Raw genomic sequence first — 22,989 nt, 5'->3', positions numbered from 1 at the left:
AGCCCCTCCGATTGTCTGGCCTCCAGCACCCCTCCCCCACTAGTACAAACAAGACGCGGCATCTGCACGCTGTTGTGCTTTGTGAACTACTACCAAATCCATTACCAAGAAGACAAAGCGACATGCAACATGTTAACGATTGTATACACGCAACCAGCAACTCACATTATCTAGAATTGGGGCTATGGTTCTAGTCAGGGACTTCTGAATAATTACAATTCAGCATTCTTATAATTATTACTGTTTATTTGGCACAGGCCTTTATCCAAGGCCACTCACAGGTGTGGCAAGGCAGCACAGGGTTACAATGCAAGCTTCATATTTAAACAAAGTGTAGTTTACACTATACTACTGAAATACAATGTATCAGGTTCGAATTACAACAAGTTATATTTACAATGACACAAACATGCCCCAACTTAGGCAGGAATTTACCAGTTACAGCCATCACAATGCTCCTACTTGGCACACACAGTTAAAATTATTCTAGGGGAGAACCACATTGTTTTTATACAATATACCCACCCTCAAAAGTGCCTTGCACCTGTGATTATGTATTTATTTTTTGGTTGGATGTCATCGATGAAGAGGTGGGCACAAGATTAGTAAGTGAGCTAAAACAACCACTTTCATTGGGGAAAAACATTGATGCACTAGTTTTGGAAGCCCTTACAAACATGTTCAGAATATCTTTCAAGGCTAACCCCCCCCAAAAAAAACTACTGTAAAGCTAGTATGACAATAAGACTTGCATTGCATAGCAGTTTGATCCATTCCTGGTTTTACAAATCGTTTAATAAGACAAACAGAGGCTTGTTACCTATATACTGTGGCTAATGAAGCTCCTAATAAAATCTGGAGTCATCCCTGTAAATAACGTTTTATAATGTTGTTTGTAAACTCAGCTTTATTCCTGTGTCTTTCACTTCAGTGAAGACAGCACTGGGAGGGAATAAAGGTTACAACAAAACTGAGATAATAGTTGTATTTTAAATAAGCTATCTTAGATGAATAATTCAAACAAAAGCTGTGTGAAACTGCTCTAGCTGCAAGAGGAACTACAGACATTGGGGTGTCTAGGGGCAAGCATTTGCATTTTGCAGCCCTTTTTAAAACAATAGCCAAGATTCCTACTGTGCTACATCAAAATGCCTTATAGAGGTGTTAATTCAATCAGCAGTTTGCTAAACAGCTTTTCTAATGTTGCAGGCAATGCAAGAATATGAGAAGGGCTCTTTGTAATGACAAGAGTAACTATATAAAATACCCTTCAGGCGATCTTAAATGTTTTTGACAGGGTTTCTGCCTTTTACCTTTGACTTACAAATGACATTTTCTTCTGAACTGATAGAAAATCAGTGCCTTTCAATAACTTAACTGTGAATTAGTCAGTTCTAGCAGTGACATTATCTATCTATCTATCTATCTATCTATCTATCTATCTATCTATCTATCTATCTATCTATCTATATATAACTGGGTCTTGTTTGTAGCGGGGGAGGGCTGCTAGAGCTCATAAGGAGATGGGTTGAGCAGAGATTCAAATCCAACAACTGTAGAAACTACAAAAGATGGCTATACCACTGCTGGGGTAAACACATATTTGTTCCCACCAGCTATTTTTTGTCCCCCCTGACTTGCATTTTTGTTATCTGTCCTTTGTTTATGTAAACAATGAATGTATAATGCTAGTAATGGGAGCAACGTTTGCAGACTGTTATCATGTATTAGTGTGAGTGAGACTAGGTCTGTCAGAAGGGCTGGATGGCACAAGTTTAGGGTTAGGGTTAGGGAAAGTGGTCTTAAAATGAAGGGTTTAGTTGAAAGTATTCAGATATAGACTTATATGCAAAGAAAGATTACTTTGTTAAAAAAAAATAAGGGGGTACCAATATTCCTGAATATTGGTTCCGAGGGGGAATGAATATTCGTTCCTAGACTGGGGGAATAAATATTTGAGGGGAACATATATTTTCTGACACCGGTACTCAAAATATATATTTTTTTCTTTCACTTTTTCAGTGATAAACGTGCAGTGCCAAATGTACTTATCCTTTCACCTGGATTACGTGAAAAAATGTATATTCTATAATAGTTCATATATAGCTATAACTACTATGTCCTTCACATAAATCAAAATATTATTTAGCACGTTACCATAATATAATAACAACAACAACTATAGCGCAATTTGGCCACATTTATCCAACAAATGGAAAAAAAATGACTATATTTGCATCCTGGAAATGAGGCTGGGGTTTTACTGAGGTAGCATTAACACTTCCCGCTTCGTGTCCTGCGCTCTTTTGCAGAAACACTGCAATACACGGGAGTCCTCTGGTGGTCAAAATAATGAACTGATTATTATTACAGCGGACATAACTTTTAATTCCAGAAATTTATTATGCGGAAATATATATATATATATATATATAATATATATATATATATATATATATATATATATAAGAGTATATATATATTATATATATATATATGAAATGTATTTTAAATTAGATCTCTAGGATCAATAGTCAAATAAAAGACATTGAAAAAAAAAAAGCTTTTTTTTTTTCGCAAGACTAAACATGATATAAAAACAAATCTTGCACTATTTTTTGTTTAAAAAATGAATGGCCTTAAACAATTTTTTTAATATGAGATTATACTATTACTTTAATACTACGACTACTACTACTACTAATAATAATAATAATAACAATAATAATAATAATAATAATAATAATAATAATAATAATAATAATAATAATAATAATAATAATAATAATAATAGATCCCTACCTGCTACCTGCTGTATATAGGCCAGCCAACGTACTTTCAGTCGTCAATAGTAATAAATAAAGAAAAATCCTGACTATAAATTATAATAATAATAAAATGACTTGTATTAAGAAGTACGGTCACAATAACTGACAAAACTGGCAATGGGATCTTCAGAAATTCAAAACAGGTAACATTCTACAGGTGAAGCGAGAACGAGTTTCTTAAAAGACAATCCCATCACGGGAATTAAAATACCGTATAAATGTTTTATTTATGGTATTGTTTTATTTTCATCAGATGTAAAATAACATGTTTTTTTAACATTGTTTTTTCACAAGAAGCTGCTTATTTAAAATGTCATCATTTTTATCTGCACTTATAAAAAAAAAAATCGCAAAAAAAAAAAAAAATAATAATAATAATAATAATAATAATAATAATTTTTTAAAAAATTGTATGACACTGTAGTAAATGACCGGCTTCTTTAAAAAACTAAACCAAACAAAACGTTTTAACTTGCAAACGGCTTGTATGGATCTATTCACTGTAATATTATACACAAACCACAGTCTCCGTGTGCGTGCTTGCGGGCTTATGTTGTCTGAAGACGGTACTGTACTGGACCGCACGCCCCCGTTTCCACCTCAGCAGATATGATAAAGAAATGAAACCAAAAAAATCAGCCGGATGGAGATTAAATATAAAGCGTCTCACTGCCCTGTTCAAAGCTCAGCCTTCTGTGCCCCGGTTGTTTAGTGTGAAAACAGGCGTTGTCGGCTCGCCAGTTTGTTTACAACTCCTAAAGTGTTGTTGTTGGGTTTTTTTTTTGTTTGTTTTTTTTTTTTTCTACCTGTGCCTCACCTGTTGATCCTGCTTCGTTGAAATGTTCTCATGCAACTATTGCAATGCATGCAATCTCTATATCGTTAAAATCTTTTGAATATTTTTAAAGACCGTTTTTCTATTCGGGGATATCAAGATATTCAGTGAGCAAGAAGTCTGAGTGAAGTTATCCGGCAATGAACTCCCCACCCGCAGCTGTGCTGCTTTCCTAGAAAAAAAAGAGCACATTTTGGGGGACCGTTCTACTTGTGAGATCCAAATATTTAACATATTTTTAAAGAGGAGGCGTTTATTTGTTCAGAGATATCAGGGTATTTCGTAGGAAACATGGCTGGAAATCATTTGTTGTTTCCAAACTTTTTAACACTACTGTATGTATTACGTAAGCGTGACTTTGACCTACGGCCTGGGGCCTCCTGAGTCACCGCTGGCTTCTTGTTCTCGATGCTGGAATGAGAAACGAATGCAAAAACATTGAAAAGAAAAGAAAAAAAATTAACAGATCGTGAGCAGCATCTCTCATTAACAGGAAGGGCAGAGGAACGGTGCGGGGGTGGCTGTGGAAAGGCGGACAGATCTTGCACAACAGCGACAGCGGGAGCTATTCTTAGCCCTGGCTGCAGCGCTCAGATGTGATTTGTCTCTGCTGTGATAACACAGGCCTCTATGACTGGAACTCTCTCTGGAACATTCTGCAATTATAGCGTCAATAGGTAAAGGTGTTTACTCAACAGGCACCCCACTAAAACTGCAAAAACTAATATGCATATAGTAGGTGCTCTTAAATGAACCTTGCGAGGTATTTATTTGAAACGTTGTGTGACATCTTCTTCTTCTTCTTCTTCTTCTTATTTCCAAATCATTGCACATTTAAAACCATTGAAAGGCTGCGTTGGAACCATAAAGCTCTGTTGCATACTATTTCTCACTCAATTTGAAACACAGTTTTGCAGAAATTGAGGATACTTTTAAATAACCTACTGTTGATCCTAAAGCTCCTAATATGAGCAGAGGACTGAGTGAAATGATTGGGGCAGCGGTGTGATTGAATGTGCATGATGACCAGGGCAGCGGTGTGATTGAATGTGCATGATGACCAGGGCAGCGGTGTGATTGAATGTGCATGATGACCAGGGCAGCGGTGTGATTGAATGTGCATGATGACCAGGGCAGCGGTGTGATTGAATGTGCATGATGACCAGGGCAGCGGTGTGATTGAATGTGCATGATGACCAGGGCAGCGGTGTGATTGAATGTTCATGATGACCAGGGCAGCGGTGTGATTGAATGTTCATGATGACCAGGGCAGCGGTGTGATTGAATGTGCATGATGACCAGGGCAGCGGTGTGATTGAATGTGCATGATGACCAGGGCAGCGGTGTGATTGAATGTTCATGATGACCAGGGCAGCGGTATGATTGAATGTTCATGATGACCAGGGCAGCGGTGTGATTGAATGTTCATGATGACCAGGGCAGCGGTGTGATTGAATGTTCATGATGACCAGGGCAGCGGTGTGATTGAATGTTCATGATGACCAGGGCAGCGGTGTGATTGAATGTTCATGATGACCAGGGCAGTGTTGTGATTGAATGTGCATGATGACCAGGGCAGCGGTATGATTGAATGTTCATGATGACCAGGGCAGCGGTGTGATTGAATGTTCATGATGACCAGGGCAGCGGTGTGATTGAATGTGCATGATGACCAGGGCAGCGGTGTGATTGAATGTGCATGATGACCAGGGCAGCGGTATGATTGAATGTTCATGATGACCAGGGCAGCGGTATGATTGAATGTTCATGATGACCAGGGCAGCGGTGTGATTGAATGTGCATGATGACCAGGGCAGCGGTATGATTGAATGTGCATGATGACCAGGGCAGCGGTGTGATTGAATGTGCATGATGACCAGGGCAGCGGTGTGATTGAATGTGCATGATGACCAGGGCAGCGGTGTGATTGAATGTGCATGATGACCAGGGCAGTGGTGTGATTGAATGTGCATGATGACCAGGGCAGCGGTGTGATTGAATGTGCATGATGACCAGGGCAGCGGTGTGATTGAATGTGCATGATGACCAGGGCAGTGGTGTGATTGAATGTGCATGATGACCAGGGCAGCGGTGTGATTGAATGTGCATGATGACCAGGGCAGCGGTGTGATTGAATGTGCATGATGACCAGGGCAGTGGTGTGATTGAATGTTCATGATGACCAGGGCAGCGGTGTGATTGAATGTTCATGATGACCAGGGCAGCGGTGTGATTGAATGTGCATGATGACCAGGGCAGCGGTGTGATTGAATGTGCATGATGACCAGGGCAGTGGTGTGATTGAATGTTCATGATGACCAGGGCAGTGGTGTGATTGAATGTTCATGATGACCAGGGCAGTGGTGTGATTGAATGTGCATGATGACCAGGGCAGCGGTGTGATTGAATGTGCATGATGACCAGGGCAGTGGTGTGATTGAATGTGCATGATGACCAGGGCAGCGGTATGATTGAATGTTCATGATGACCAGGGCAGCGGTGTGATTGAATGTTCATGATGACCAGGGCAGCGGTATGATTGAATGTTCATGATGACCAGGGCAGCGGTGTGATTGAATGTTCATGATGACCAGGGCAGTGGTATGATTGAATGTTCATGATGACCAGGGCAGCGGTGTGATTGAATGTGCATGATGACCAGGGCAGTGGTGTGATTGAATGTGCATGATGACCAGGGCGGCGGTGTGATTGTATGTGCATGATGACCAGAGCAGTGGTGTGATTGAATGTGCATGATGACCAGGGCAGCGGTGTGATTGAATGTGCATGATGACCAGGGCAGCGGTGTGATTGAATGTGCATGATGACCAGGGCAGCGGTGTGATTGAATGTGCATGATGACCAGGGCAGCGGTGTGATTGAATGTGCATGATGACCAGGGCAGCGGTATGATTGAATGTGCATGGTGACCAGAGCAGTGGTGTGATTGAATGGCCTTGTCTCTGCCAGGGTGGCTGGTTCATTAGTAAACTGCTGCCTCAGGGATTCTCGCTTCCTCATTGAAACAGACTGCTCTGCTGTCTCTCTGCTCAGATTGCTGAGTCTCATTTTACAAGCAGACCACTGAACACTGTGGGACACATTCACAATTCACAGCACAGTATGCATCATTTAAACAAACCCAGTAATAGGATTACCAGTGATGCAGGACCAGCAGCTAACAAGTAAGCTGCAGCAGGGGTTAAATTAACCACATGGCTTGTTTATTTGAAGCTTTTTTAAAACATCAAAGCTGAAAAGTGTTATAACTTTGTGGTATATTTTTAGCTCAAAGAGCCAGCTGCCCAATATATATATTGGTTGAGGAAGGGAGTAGTTCAGTCTCCATGCCCATACAATCCTTGGCCGTTGGGCTACCATTAGTCTAGTATTGGTTACATATCCTCAGTGTGACAATAATTGCAGACCCTTTCCCTGATTGAATCTATGCAAGGTTTCATTGAAAGCAAAGCTGCCACTGTCGCAGTACCCCTGGGAGACAGCAGAGGGCAGTGCTGCTCTGCTTGCTGTACTCCCAGGGCATGTCTATATGCTAACTCTGACACAGGCCTCTCTGGGAAAACGCAGAGAGGTTTGTTTAAACTCCTACAGTGCTCGCCCGACACCCTAGAATTACAGCACGTACTGGAAGTGTGTTCATCGAAGCTGCTGACTGAGAGTTAGTGGCTCCGATGCAGGGGATGTGTCAGCTATGATGGGGCTGCAAGCCTGAATCACTCACTAATCACTCAAAATTAACGACTGCAGCCTGAGCTAGTAGGCGGTCCACCCTTGTGATTTACTTTATAATCTTCACGGAAGCCTTGCATAGATTCAATCAGAAGCATGAGGGAAGGGATCTGCTATGATGGTCACACTGATGATATGTTACCAGTGCTAGACTAATGGCAGCCCAAGGACCAAGGACTGTATGGATACTGAACGTCTTCCTCCCTTACCCCTAAGAGAAAGGGTGCTCCCTCCAGTCCAGGGCAGAGTAGGCTTAAGGCATGGAGACTGTGACGAATACATTTAACATAACAAATAACATTGACAAATAGAACATGCTCTTACACATAAGTGGTCAATTTAATGTTCAGCTAAATGTATTTCACATGTGTATAGAGAGGAATAAATGGCAGGCAGCTTGGTTCTTGGCTGACAGATCCCTGATTACAACAGCATGGAACTCAAAACCATGGTGTTCCTTAACCTGGTGTTTCAGAAAACGCAGTCCTGCCCCTTTAAGATCTAAAAGAGAGGGTTGTTATTCTGGGCTTGTTGGCATAGTGACTGTGTGGGGGACAGGCGTAGGTGTTCTGTGTGGGTCTCTTAACATATGTAAAAAAACAAAACCCACCAGTCATGCATTCATCTAGATTTAGAAATACATCTATCTCTATCGCGATCGCCAAAAAAACAAACATATTTTGAAATCAGAGTATGCACACGTTTTTACTGAAAGACAAAATAAAAGTTACAGAGTTACAAAACCCTTAAGACAAACTTCAGTGCTTTTGTGTATCAGCCTTCTGCACATTATTTACTGTGCATTTGCATCTCCCCGTGCTTTTGCTCTGCATTTACTGCTGTGTTTTCTGTGAGCGTGTTTCTCCGTAGTTCTCAGCCACTGCGCTTGCCTGTGCTTTTCTGTGCTTTGCTTTGCTATACTGCACTTTACTGAACTTTTCCAGTGCTGTTACTCTGGGTCCCTGTAAGCGTGCATGCCTGCGGATGTGAGTCCCTGGTTGTTGATTCACGTGCGTGGGAGTTTCGGGCGGGAGGGTGTCACGTTGCAAGAGGTTTGCACCAGGCTTTTCAATGGAAACGCTCACCTGCTGCCGAGGTTATGAACACACAGTAGAGAATGGGAGACCACATGTACAGTGCTGGCATTACACAGGACTGTACAGTATTGAAACAAACTGATTCACTCAATGCACACCTCCAAAAGAAATGCTGCCTATAATACAGCACACTTGCATTGTAGATGCATGGGATGCCACATTTCCCGTGGTAAACATTTAAAGAGTGCGCTACATACTGTAGGTGCTCCTGATGATTTCCACAGTTTCAGTGCTGAGCTCCATGTGTGCTGTGTCATGCATTTAAAACACTTGACTTCTCCGCATGGCAGGCTCTGTGGCAGGGCGTGGTTCCTGTGCTGGGTTTCAGTGGGTGGCCCTGCCTGCTGGGAGGGGGGGGGGCATCACTTCAAGCAACGCTTCACTGCAAACCTACCTCGCTTCACCCACCGGGAGGTATTCTTGAAACGAAGTCCAACAGACAAACATTTCTTCAGTGCCTCCTTCGGTGCGCTGTGAGAAAAGGAGAGGGAGGGTGCACTGGTGAAGGCTCCAGCTGAAGGCATTGTCTGTTCGGCTTAGTCTCTTGCAGTTTGACATGAGGCACATGCACGCACACATAATGCATCTGCAATGCCTGGTGGACATTTGCGTGATTGTAGGTTTTTTTTTTTTGAACTGCATTCTTTTTTTACATATTTAACAGTGATAACGTGTTTCAGAGGTATAAGAAACTACCAGAACCATGAGAGTATTCATTATGAGCCCAAGAGTGCTGGCAGACAACATGATGCCCCTGGGCCTTCGGAAACAGTATTATATATAAATATATATATATATATATAATTATATATCTATATATATATATATATATATATATATATATATATTATATATATATATATATATAATTAATTAATATATATATCTGTTTAATTACAGTGATATGCTTTTTTTGTGTTTCTTCCAAAGCTGTGTTTGTTATTGAAGGTGTCTGTATTGTTGCCAGGACCCGCCCTGCTCTCACAGTCTGTAATGATTCCTGGTAATGATAGCGCATTGTACCAGTCAGCGTTTCCTCTTTGTCACTCTCCCAGGGCACAGACTGATCTCCTGGCGGACGAGTCTGCCTCCCCCTGTCCTGACATGAACTTCCCTAACCAGGAGAGAAAAAAATGACAGGACTGGTGATGCCCTACAGTGCAGCCTGTGTGTTTATACTGGGGATCACAGTCCTTAAACCATTCCTGCGCAATCCCGGCACGGTGGATGGATGCAACATCGTCTTGAAAGTAACCAGCGCTATCAGGGTCCAAGTGCAGCATTGTTGGGTGAACTTGATCTGCAATTATGCTTAAAAACGACGGCATTCATTCAATCAGCCTTCCAGAGGAATCAAGGGACTTGGGGTATACCAGGAGAACATGCCCCGCACTAAAGCGATGCCAAATCCAATTGGGTACTAATAAAGTGATCAGTTAATGTATGAATTTAAGGTGCTGCACTGTGAAGGAGAAATGGTGGCACAGCACCAGAGTGGGTACACACTGTAATGCTGGCACAATGGCCTTATTAAAATCAATTCCGTAAGGGTTTTAGAAAATGACCACAATGATCTGTACTCTTTAGAGGGCTGAAAATGTTCTGCAAACAAAAGGAAGGGAGCGGAGGAGGGGAGAGGAGAGGAGAGGAGAGGAGAGGAGAGGAGAGGGGAGGAGGGACAGCTTTCCAAGGAACACTGCGCAACCCCGCCAGCTCACCCCCGCCTCTCACAACATAAGGATTCTGTGCCCGAGTTAATATTGCCATGCCCACTCAGGCACCGATTCCATTGATAAAAATCAAACAAACAAAAAATAAAAGCACCATTGCCATGGAAACCCTCCCCAGGCCTGGAGGCAAGAGCAGAGACAGGGCACAGAGAGAAAAACTAATTTCAAGGAAAAGATAAAGAGCAAATACAGTATGCATGAAGCACCTTTCTGAAAGACAGGAGAAAGCTTCTGCACGCTTCATAAATCAGAATAATAATAATAATACAAATAATAAAGCACAAACACGCAGCCTGCTCCATTGTCGCCCGCATATCGACAGGGATATCTTGATTTGATACATTTACATGACAGTATGCATTCATTTATGTAAATGTGTGCAAAGCGCTGATATGCCAGGCTGTGAGATATTAAGTTTCACTCTTTGTGTTTATTTATGTATGAATGCTGCACTGTGCCGTTAGCATTCAGCAAACCTGCATTCAGTATAGCAATGGTTCAATTTAAAAATGCATTATATCCAAGCATTCTGTATAACCCTGACCCTAAATGAGGGAACATGAAGCCACATTGTGGCTTGGAATCTAGTTTCATGAAACTAGGTTTCAGGCCACTGCACAGCACACCAGGAGAGACTTGGGGTTTGATACAGCAAGGTTGCCTCAAATTAGGTCTCCTGGAACCAGGTTTCAAGCCGCTGTTTCTGACAGTGTCTTCATGCTCCCTTGACTCATCTCTCATTCCTGTCCTTTGTCTGCATTACTATGTGTATTTACAAGGCTATGGTAAACACAGCTATCACTTTGCCTAATCTGTGATTTCCCAGACTTTAACCTCGTAAAGTACAACACCTGGCTGTGCTTCAGCACGGCAGTTCTCTGTTATTAGGGATTTTCCTTCACCTGAGAGGGTGTGTCCTGCCTCCTCCAGACTCACTCAGTGACTCACAAGCCTGCCTTGTCTTCCAAACAAGCGCCCCACCTCTCCCCCAGGGCGCAGCGTGCCAGAGCTGATTGCGTAACAGCAGACCACATGGGCACCAACAATGGCGTCGCCACGGAAACCAGCCCATGTGGTTGCTTATGTGTGTGTGTGTGAGTGTACACCTGTGAGGTCACAAAAAACTGAAGACAAAGACAACCAGGCAAAAATAATAATACTGCAGTCTCCTAGAGCACCCTTTCTCTTAGGGGGGGTGAGGGAGGAAGAAAGCAATTTGGTCTCCATGCCTCAAACCTGCCCTGGACTGGAGGGAGCACCCTTTCTCTTAGGAGGCGAGGGAAGGAGGGAGGGAGCACCCTTTCTCTTAGGGGATGAGAGAGGGAACATGCTTTCTCTTAGAGGGTGAGGGAGGGAGCACCCTTTCTCTTAGGAGGCGAGGGAGGGAGGGAGCAATTCAGTCTCCTGTCAGCATTGTAAAGAAAGGTGCTTCCTCATCTGCCAGGGTCAGGGAAGTTGTAGTAAGGAAGTAACATTCCCCAAAACACTGCCAGGGTTGCCCCTGCTTTCGTTTACTTCCCCTTTGTGATTAGTTTGTTATTTTAGTTGTTTACTGAGGGACGTCCTGCCTGAGTCACGTCTTTGTTTGCCAGCTCACATTCCCATACCAGGTCCAGGCAGACTCTGTGCAACCACACTGAGAAGAGCTTCCCGCAGATCTGTTTGTTTTCTTCAGGGTCACCCTGTGTTCGCTTGGCAGCTGTTTTGCTTGAGCCTAGCACAAATAAAGCCAGGCTATTGTCAGCAGTGCTGTGTGTGAGTCGTTAGCTCAGCGCTGGACCCAGCAGTTTAATTTAGAATCGCCTATAAATAATAAAAATAAAAAACTTTTACTGAGAGACCTCTGCTGCCCCCTCCCTCACTTCCTCCCATCCTCTCTCTCTCTCTCTCTCTCTCTCTCTCTCTCTCTCTCTCTCTCTCTCTCTCTCTCTTTTGATTTATTAAGTGAAATATTCATGTAGACTGTGTCCGCAGGCTCTCAAAATAAAAGGAAGAGTAGTAATACACCAGCTTGTGCACAGCAACCCTGAAATCTCTCATTCGCCTCTTCTTTCAAAAATGGGCTCATTGGAATTGAAATGGGGTTTTGACAGCGCGCAGCCACTGTGAACAAAAGCCGTACAGTTCAAATGGTTGAGACTTGTAGATACTCTAGAAGCGGGGCAATGCTACAGCATTGTGAAACAGTCAGGGTTTGTTTTCTCTTTGCAGCCCCCACCCCAGGAAGCCCAGAGAGGGTCGGTCCTGGTCAGCCCCTGGGTGGGGAGCGTGGGTGCTGCTGTGTGGTACAGGAGACAGGGCTGTGCTTGTACTCATCGCTGTGCTTTTACTGGTGTAGTGGCAGGCTGAGTGAAAGCATTGGAAAGGGGAGAGAGATGAGGTCCTTTTTGGATAAGGCAGTAAGCTAGAGTCGTACACCCCACACCTTCTCCCCCCCCGCCCCCACACTCACGGGGGGGGGGGGGAGGGCTGTTAGTGAGCAGCGCTGCAGCATCAGCTAGCCAGCCAGCCGCCCACTGCTTCCTCCCCCCCCACACACACAGCGAGCGATAAGTAAATGCAATACAAAATAGCTACTGTGGTATAAATTCTATGAGAAATGTTTCATCTGCGCTTTCTCCAAAGTATCCCTTGATGCAAATGCATTTCCATCACTTCGAAATCCCTCTTAAAAAACAGCCATTGTAAGAATGCATGAAAGTAATGCATAGCCAGCTGCAAACAGACCCTGCCAGGCTTTATAATGCATGGCCAGCTGCAAACAGACCCTGCCAGGCTTTATAATGCATAGCCAGCTGCAAACAGACCCTGCCAGGCTTTATAATGCATAGCCAGCTGCAAACAGACCCTGCCAGGCTTTATAATGCATAGCCAGCTGCAAACAGACCCTGCCAGGCTGTGATAGGAATGGAGGCAGGATGTCAGCTCTCTTGTTATACCGTAGCCTGTGAGCAGTGCGCTGTGCTCCTGAGATTGGGCAAGCTGGGTTCATGTGTGTGTGCCTCTGTGTGTGTCTCTGTATGTGTGTGTGTGTGTATGTGTGCATGCTCCTGTGTGTGTGTGTGTGTATGTGTGTATGTGTGTTTGCATGCTACTGTGTGTGTGTGTGTGTGTGTGTATGTGTGCCTTTGCGTGTGTGTGTGCTTGTATGCCTGTCTGTGCGTATGTGTGCATGCTCCTCTGTGTGTGTGTGTGTGTGTGTGTGTATGCTCCTGTGTGTGTGCCTGTGTGTCTCTGTATGTGTGCGTGTGTGTGTGTGTGTGTGCACGTGTCTGTGTGTACACAGTGGAATCATGTATAGTTAGCTCTGAAGCACTGCCCTAATAAAAGTTCACCGCAGTATTTTCGTAGTTTCCAATGCTTTTCCTAGGGCTATAATTATTATTATTATTTTTAATATGCTTCACTGTACACCTCTGGATTTTACAATACTAGCCTTTGCTTTACCACGCTTTGCTATGCTGCATTACACTTTGCTGTGCTTTTAGCATGGGAAACTTAATTGATCCATCTAAACAAAAAAAGCCCCCTTTGAGAACAGTCCTAGAGGTAATACAAGTTGAAAATGAGGTAGGAACTGAAGAATGCTTTCTTTTATCAGGATGGGGTGCTTGTGGAATAAGTGAGCTAAAACAGCCACACAAAAATGTGAGTGAAGTACCAGCAAATGACCAGAAGAAGGCTCCAAACATTGCATAACAACCCGCCACACACCAGCCCTGTGACTGGCATTTTAAAAGAAACTGCAGTTTCTGGGATAATTTTAACAACATGTTTCCAAGTGACTAACACATGACTAACACCACTAAACACTCTCCTGGTCCCTCAGCTCTAACCACTGGGCCACATTATCTGAAAAACATTTGTCGTCACTGAGTTTTGTATACTTTTCCATTTGAATTCTGCCTTTTGAAGTTCTGGTTGATTGACAGAGAACATCCAACGACCTCTTGAGCAAAACAAACAGCACCTGATCACAAGCCTTTCTTACAGGCGTCACACCCACGGCTTTGCCTCTCGTCACCAAGATTAGCATTCTCACTATCGCCTCTCCTGGCAGACTCTTGATGGGTCTTTCTACATGTCTGCACCACTGTGATTCAGCTGAAAAACTTGTTCTTATAAAGAGCACAAAGCTTCAAAATAAAGCCTCCTATTTATATGGATCACTCACCTTTTAATGAGGTTTGCAATCATTCTTAATGCCTTTACTTAGCGAGGGAGCTGCTCTTCAGCTCTAGCAGCTTGCCATAGACATGTGTAATGTTAGCTAGATCGGCCAGACTTTAGCTTAGTAAGAAACAGCGCCCTCTAGTGCACAGCAGCGTTTTGCAAATTGGCAGACCACTAGATGGTGCTGTTTCTTACTCCTATAAAGACACTGAGCGTACAGTCAATGCAACTGAGACGAGAGGCTAAAACCGTTAGAACTGATTTTTTTAAATGCTTCACATCCTATACTGGAAATATATTATGCAATGTCAAGCAGGTATTAGGACCCCACCTGACCCCACGATGTAATAAAAAAAAAAAAACCTGTTAATTAACCCTGTTTTGACCCCCCCCCCCCCCCCCCCCCCCCCCCAAATGTGACCTAATAAACTAATAAACGAATGAACAGCATTGTAATTTACCTAATGAGGCAATCACTTAACCCTGGGGACTGGAGGAATGAAAGGGAGTGCGATACAGTAACACTCCCAGCCAAAACATACATACACGAGATAAAGCAAACAAGAGAACGAAGAGAGGAAGGAGGAAACGAGTGACTGAATTAATACACACACACACACACACACTGAGAAACACACACACACTGACACACAGACACACTGACACACACACACACACACTGACACAAATAAAATCATAGTATAGCCATGGGAAAAGCATGGCATAACTACAAAAATACAGTGCAAAAACCAGTGCATATTTTGATATCCCAGTTTTTTTTTAGTGTCAGAGTTATTTTAGAGTCTCTAGCTCCCAACAGATACCAGAGCATGTTTTTGTGTTAAAGGAAAAACATCAGTGTAAACAAAGCCAGTCATTCTCAAAGCATTCCCAGGGCCCCTGAGAGCTGGGACAGGGAGAGACAAAGAGAGAGAGAGAGAGAGAGAGAGAGAGAGGCAGGGAGGGAGGGAGGGAGGGAAGAGGGGGAGAAAGAGAGCTGTCTTTCTGTACTCACACGCTGACTCATCTCCGCTGTGCAAAACAGAAAAAAATGTGACTTTCCTTGTGTGGGGCCCTCTGCAAAGCCAGCCTTTGCAGACTTAACCCTTTGACGCCCAAAGAGATCAACTCAAGAAGCTAGGCACAGTACAGGGCAGTGCTCCTTTCACCCAACAAAACCCCTCAGAAGAGTTAGACTTAAATGGGAAGAGAAAACATTCACTCTGAAACAGTGGTCCGTTATATGCTCTAGGAAGGTTCTGAAGGAATAGAGCGCCCTCTAGCTACTGGTTAGAGTAGGTTGTCTGCAGTGTAATGAACAATCCAGAGATAAAGGGATGGAGAAAGCAGATGAGAAAGACAGGAATCGAGAGATTGTTCAGTCTTCTCTGTGGGGGTGCTGGCGTGTCGCCTGCTTCTCTAACTAGCGTTTCCTCGTTCCAGTGCGCTGTTCTCAATGCCAAGCTTCTTCAGCAGGGATTTACCTGGCCTGCCCTCACACATTCAAGGTAGCTCACTAACCCAGTCACAGCCACTGGTGGAGCTCATATCCATCGCCAGGTCTCTAGCACATTCGTTCAGAACCCTTTTCATGTGCAATACACAATGTACTGCCTGTACACAAATATACTAACTTTTCTCCATACAAAAAAAAAAGGCAACTTGGAAATCATAGTTAAATCAGTACTGACAATGACATTTAGAAAGAAAGAGAAAAGAAAGGATTAAAAAGAAGAAGAAAGAAAGTGAGAGTAAGCTGCTGAGCAGGGTGTGTGGTTGAGTGAGTGTGTGTGCGTGACACTGTGTGTGTGTGTGTGTGTGCAGCAGTGTGTGTCTGAGTCACTCTGGGTTCCCTGGCTGCAGTCAGCCAGGTTTGGGCTCACGAGACTGGGTTGACTCAGGCTGTGGTGGGGTGCTGCTCTTTAGTCTCGTGATAGGGCGGTGTGCCAGTCTGGAGGTCACTGCAAAACAAAAAACATGCTTCCCGAACATGTAAAACCAAGAGACTGAAACTCAAATCAAGAAAAACAAACTTGAAGTATTTGGGGTGAGTAGCTCCAGTCAGTCATTCCACTAATCTTCATTCATTTATTCTGCGGATGAATACAGAGCAAAATTGAACTGCAGGTAATGCTGTTTTGCACAAGAGAAAAATTTGCTGCATTTTTAAAGATGTGCCTTGCGAGACCTTGCAGCAGCATGTGCAGTGCATGCTGAGTTTGCTGGCTGGGGGCCACTGCATTAGACCATGCATCAGCTATCCCATCCATGCACTGCAGACTCGCACCCATCTGGAATGTTTATCATGAGGGGGGAATCACAAACTGCCAGACCAGACCTGCTCAGAACACATTCTGGTCAGCTTGCTGCATTTAAACTATTAAGAACCTCTGTATAGATCGCCCTTGTGAAAGTTTACCATGGTAAAAAGTCATTGTGCAGTTTTCTCCCATGCTTTTCTCATGGTTATACTACGAATATGCCTTATATTGCTGTGGTTTGCTATGTTGTGTTTTTTTAATGTTTCACCATAACTCTAGGGGCTTCACAGTGCTTCCCTATCTTACAAAACAGCCTGGCATCTGCTATCACCTTACAGCTGCATAGTTATAGCATGAGTTCATAAATGTGGGGGGAAAAAAAGCCCATAAAAAGTCCACCATTCCAGGGCTTTGGTTTCCTTCTTGTTTCTAGCAGGCTAGCTGGTTGAATTTTTTGGCTGGGATGTCTCATATTTTGTATCCTTCTCTTGCTCTATAATTATACGCCGTTCCAAAGCAGGTCCGCCCAAACAATCTGATTTACCACCAGCGCGCTGTGAGGGCGAGTGGGTGAGAGTGTGACTGCCTGCAAGTGTGCTGTGTGTGTGTGTGCGCGCGCGTGTGTGTGTGTTTGTGTGCGTGGGTGTGCGCGTGGGCTGGCAGGTCAGCATGGGAAATCTGACATGCTTCATCAAATTATTTTCGGTGGCTGTGAATCTCTACTAAGGGCAGAACCCTTGTGATATTCCAGTGATGTCACAATGGCTTGAACACACAATACAGAATCCATGGCAGAACCTTCCTTGATTGGTAGCAGATAGTGTCCTGCCTTCCCCTCTCCCAACCCCCCTGGGTGTTGCCATTGCTGGCAGTGCTGTTGCATTCTAATGGCATCTCAATAGGGTTTTTTGACTGCATAAAAAAGCATGAACTCCCTTGTGAAAGTTTCCCATAGTGTGAGCATTGCAAAGTGAAATAAAGCACAGTGAATGCCATTAAGAGGGAGCTGGCTACCTGAACGCCCTCCCTACCTCCCACAGTATTGAGCCCCAGCCTTCGGGATGGTCAGTAGCCCTGGAGTGGAAGAGCGTAGAGAACGGGCTGGAACGCTTTTGGACAACATGTCAGAGAGGTGCTGAGGAGCTGGGCCAAGCAGGATCTTATAGGTCAACAACAAGGTCTTTAAATCAATCCTAAACCTGCTGCAGGGTCACAGGTAGGCAATGCCCTTGCCGACACGTTGGCCTGGGTAGGGAGGATTGCACAGCATCTTCTAACCTTATTTATTCTACTAGTTCTGACTCATTCTTGTTACTTCTAACTACTTCCACTTCTTCTCTCTCTCTTTCTCAAAGCTCTCATCTGGCTCAGCTTGATTTTTTTTTCATTATTCATCCAGCACAGCACAGCACTGCCTGCTTGATTTCATTAACTCAAGGGCACGCTGCTTCAAATTCCCAACCCATCCTACAGCCCCATTCACAAGTTTTTAATTAGCACTCAAACCCCAGACCCCCCCCCGCCCCCACCTCCCTTTGCTCTCAGTTCAGCAGTGAAAGTGAGCTAAATCAGGAGGCTGAGCTGCAGAGCTGCTGTAGAGCATGCCTGGGAGATACTGAGGACAGTCACCAGACCCACTCTGATATACTGGGCTGTGGAACTCCAGGGCAGGCACAGCAATGTGTAGCCCACCTAACAAAGACCCCAATGATTCATCATCAACAGCACAGCTAGGTAACCCATTCCACGCCCTGCCACTCTCTGTGTAAAGAAGTGTCTCCCACTCTCTGTCCTAAATCTCTGTCCACCTAACTGTGCATCCTCCGGTCTGCTATTCAGGGGAGGACAGGCGAGCGTGGCAGTACAGTGTCCCTAATTCGGTTCACACTCAGGCCACGCTGACAGTAAATTGTCGTTTCCTATACGTCACTGTGTAAGAGCCTTTCACTAATTCATTGTTCTCAGTATTTCTCAATCTGCTGGTGTGTAAGAATCACGCAGTGAAGCACTGTACAAACTTGGGAAGACCATGAGGCCCTATCCAGTTACTGTGTACATGTGTATCAGGCATGTTGCGTGATCCACTGCCATTATGGATTCTGTCCCCTGTCGGTGAGGTGAGGTTAAAAGCTCTATAACCACAAATGCAGACGAACTCGGCTCTTCTGCATTGTGGTTAAGACACTTGCTTGCGGTGCGCGGGATCGCCGGTTGGTGACCAGCCTCTGCCCTGTTACACATGGCAAATCTTTATATTGCTGGTTGTGCCTGTTTATGAGCTGGAAAGTGCAGCTAGCAGTGAGATGAAGCTTTTTCGCTCCTGATTAAAGAATAGTTTTCTTTTTCTTTGAAGGAGAGGACAGAGGGGGAGGGTGGATTTAACAAGCCGATCATTCACCAGATCGACACACCAATTTTCTCCTGCGTGGGTCCGTTCGCTTTTTAAAGCCCCCGCGAACGTAACTGTAATTCATGGGAACTTGCTTTCTTTCAGCTTCAGTTTCCTGTAGGAGGGTAATGACGATGACACACAGCACACAAGCTCCCACGCTTGGCCTCTGACAGAGCCATTGTTGGCCCGTGTCTCTAATAATCACAGCGAGGTTCGAAAGTCCCTCGATAATCTGACTCCCAGATCTGAATTTAAATAAATGATTCAGAAACTGCTGTTTTCACTGGAAACACATAAGAGGTTTGAAGAGGGTTTTCTATGAGATCATTTTATTGGATAAAATAGCTTCTGAGACTTCTCTTCTTCAGGTGGTAATTAAAGAGCCAAAACGGTGACTTGAACCTCCAAAAAAGTTTAAACATTTAAAGGCAAAAAGACTTTGAGAATACGACTGGAATTAAACCACCCAATCTGCACCGAAAATAATTCCCCTCTTATTCCCATCCCCTCACCCTCCCTCATTAACTTTTTCCCATCTCCCAACCTCCCTCCCCCTCCTCCCACTCTCCTGGGAATCTCGTTCCTAAGCCATCATTAGACGTTGGCTCTATTGCTTGGGTTAACGGCACAGCTTTCCCAAACCCGTTTCGTTTCTCTGAGTGCGTGCAATGCTTCCAAGGTTGCTGCGGGATTCCCACACACATTTTTCTCCCTTATTGTTGGTCTTGGCATTTGGGTGAAAAGTACAAGAGAGGCACGTGGGACTGCAAAGTCTCGCTGTAGGGAACGTCAGGCTAACACAAATTCATTGTAAATGATCTACATTTGTGCATCAGCTGAATATTTAGCTGGAGAATCTGAATCGACACATTCGAATGAAAACCCAGCAGGTTGCATTTGTTTCCTTATTTTGGTGTTCCAGGTGATAAGGGGACAAGAACAAGGTGAAAGCATGGTAAAGCATGGGTTAGCTTTGCAGAGCCCAGAGAGGTATGGCAAATCATATACAAGCAAACAAGGCAAGCCGTGGTAAACGATGGCAAAGTATAACAATGGGAAAAGGACAAAGGAACCTACAAATGCACCTTGCAAAATTACTGTGTTCAACCTTTCTCAGGGTGTGCAAGATATAAGGAGATACATGAGGAACTGTACAATGTGTCCGTTACCAGCACACAGGCAGCTGTTACATCTCTGGTTTATTGTATGAAGCACCGACCATAACACGACGATTAGTTATATTAGTCCCGACGTGACACAATCAGAGAGAGAGAGAGGGGGGGGGGGGGGGGGGGGGGGGGGGGGGGGGAGGGAGAGTCTCTTCTCTCTCCCTGAACCTCTGAATGATTTAAATAGCCGCAGAAGAACAAAAAAAAAGAAGCAATTACTATACGAGGAAAGAAAAAGCAATAGTATTTTGTTTTTATTTATTTATTATTCAGTTTGTTTTGGGGGCTAGTCTGTATGATTCAGGACTGAACTGTGACTCAGTGTGGCCTAGCGGTTTGAACTGAGGGACTGGGATGGGGTAGCAGTGACTGGCAGTTTGAACTGAGGGACTGGGATGAGGTAGCATTGACTGGCAGTTTGAACTGAGGGACTGGGATGAGGTAGCATTCCCTGGCAGTTTGAACTGAGGGACTGGGATGAGGTAGCATTCCCTGGCAGTTTGAACTGAGGGACTGGGATGAGGTAGCATTCCCTGGCAGTTTGAACTGAGGGACTGGGATGAGGTAGCATTCCCTGGCAGTTTGAACTGAGGGACTGGGATGAGGTAGCATTCCCTGGCAGTTTGAACTGAGGGACTGGGATGAGGTAGCATTCCCTGGCAGTTTGAACACTAAAACAATGAACTGAAAACACTTCTCACTTCTCTCATCTGTAATTTCAAATCAGATTGACTAAACATCAGAGCCTGTAATTAACTTTCTCTTTCCCCAGCAGCTCACAATTAAAAGTCATGTCAGAGAGAGGGATGGAACATAGTTATTATGAAATACTCACATCAGTCTCTCTCCTTTTACATTTTCAGCCTTGTCTCCAGCTTGCTCTGAAAGGTGTCTGTGGATCCTGATGAGGCTGTGGTGATGCATGGGGCTCAGTAGAAGCTAGAAAGGTACTAGGCTGATTTTTGTAGTCAGATGTTTTATAGAAGAAATATCCTGCTGTTATAGCTGGGTGAAGCGCACACACACACACACACACTGACACACGGTTATAGATACGGACGCACACACAGAGTCATACACAGAGGCACACACACACTGAGACAGAAACACACACACAGACAGTTAGTCACACAGAAAGCAACACGTCACACACACGTAGTAACACACAGAAACACAGAGACACACAAACACACAGTTACAGAGACACACTGACACAGTCGCTCTGTCTTACTGTCTCTTTGTACTCAGATGAGCTGTTACGCAAGACGCCCCCGATCCAAAACTTGTCATGACGGCAGCCAGCCGGGGGGGGGGGGGGGGGGGGGGGGATTGTGGGGATGTTAATTTGCATACACAGCGCTGGAGTCTCAGAAAGAGCCAGGCTGTGAGACGGGGTCGTGATTTGACATTCAGACGCTGAGCAGCTCCGCTCTGCAAAGCTCATGACCGTGAAAGACAGCAAACTCGTTCAGTGAACACTATCTCACCACAGTGGCTGTCACTGTCTTAAAAAAAAACAAAGGGGATTTATTTCACCTCTCGGGCTGAATGCATGTTTTTATATCCTGTGTTTAAAAAAATGAGGATCTGCAGTATGTGCACTGATGTCTCTCACACTTATATGTATCAAACACTCGACAACTTTGCACCCAACTTCACCAAAGCCATATCGCACACTCCTGTAGATATATTGGATTTCATCTGGCTGCAATCCGATAAGCGCTCAGTTTTATAGCCCCCTCTTTGTTTGTTGGCTGGTATTTCAGCAGACAGGCTGCACGGACGATCAGCAGCTGTTTTGCATCAAGCTGTGGCGGCCTTCAAAGAGCGGAGGGAGATGGGAGGTGATGAATTGGGAAGTGGGTGGGCTCGGAGAGCGCATTTATTCTTTGGCCTCTGACCTTTGCGGTTCACAAGCGCAGGGCGGACAGGAAGCTCAGGGAAGGGGAGATAAGCCCCTCGCACCTCCAGAGATGCAGAAAAGGCCACAGGGTTCGTGCCTGTTTAAAATGCGGACGAGCGCACTTGAGTTTTAACTGTTAGGGGCAGAGTGGGCTTCAAACAGAAGGATTGGATTGTCACCTTTGCTTTTTTTTCCTCTTCTCCTACCTGTTCAGAACAGAGAGAAAGCAAAGAGATTCCTCCCCCCTCTTTCCTGATCAGATGCTGGCTCCGCATTATTGGGACATATTAGGAAACAGAAGGGGCAAACTATCAGGAAAAGCAAAGGGACCACGAGGCACTTCGGTATATAGTATATAAGACCTAGAGCAGTTAGTTGTTAGAGTTATTTTATATATATATATATATATCTATATATATAATATATATATAATTATATATATAATATATATACTACAGAAGTGATTTTGACAGCATTTTCACAGTCTGTATTGTCATAAGAACTTTGACGTGACCACAAACTCATCACAGCCTGGTGTTATTGATTTTCTGTCTTACTTTTGATATATTTTGTCTGTACTTGTTAAAGGTTTGTATATTGCAGGGATCACACACTTCTGAGAATGACACACACTGATTCCAGGTAGCAGGCATTGCCCCGCTGCTCCTTCTCTGGCTTGAGTCTGTCCTAGACTCTGTGCTGACTAAACAGCTCCCTGACACAGAACATGCTGCAGGAGAGATTTCCTGGGATAATGATGCAGAGCGCTGATGTACACACAGCCGTCTCTCTCTCTCTCTCTCTCTCTCTCTCTCTCTCTCTCTCTCTCTCTCTCTCTCTCTCTCTCTCTT

Source organism: Polyodon spathula, chromosome 26 (genome assembly GCF_017654505.1).
Source record: "Polyodon spathula isolate WHYD16114869_AA chromosome 26, ASM1765450v1, whole genome shotgun sequence".
NCBI classification, from domain to species: Eukaryota; Metazoa; Chordata; class Actinopteri; order Acipenseriformes; family Polyodontidae; genus Polyodon; species Polyodon spathula.
Note: the sequence above shows the minus strand (reverse complement) of the source record.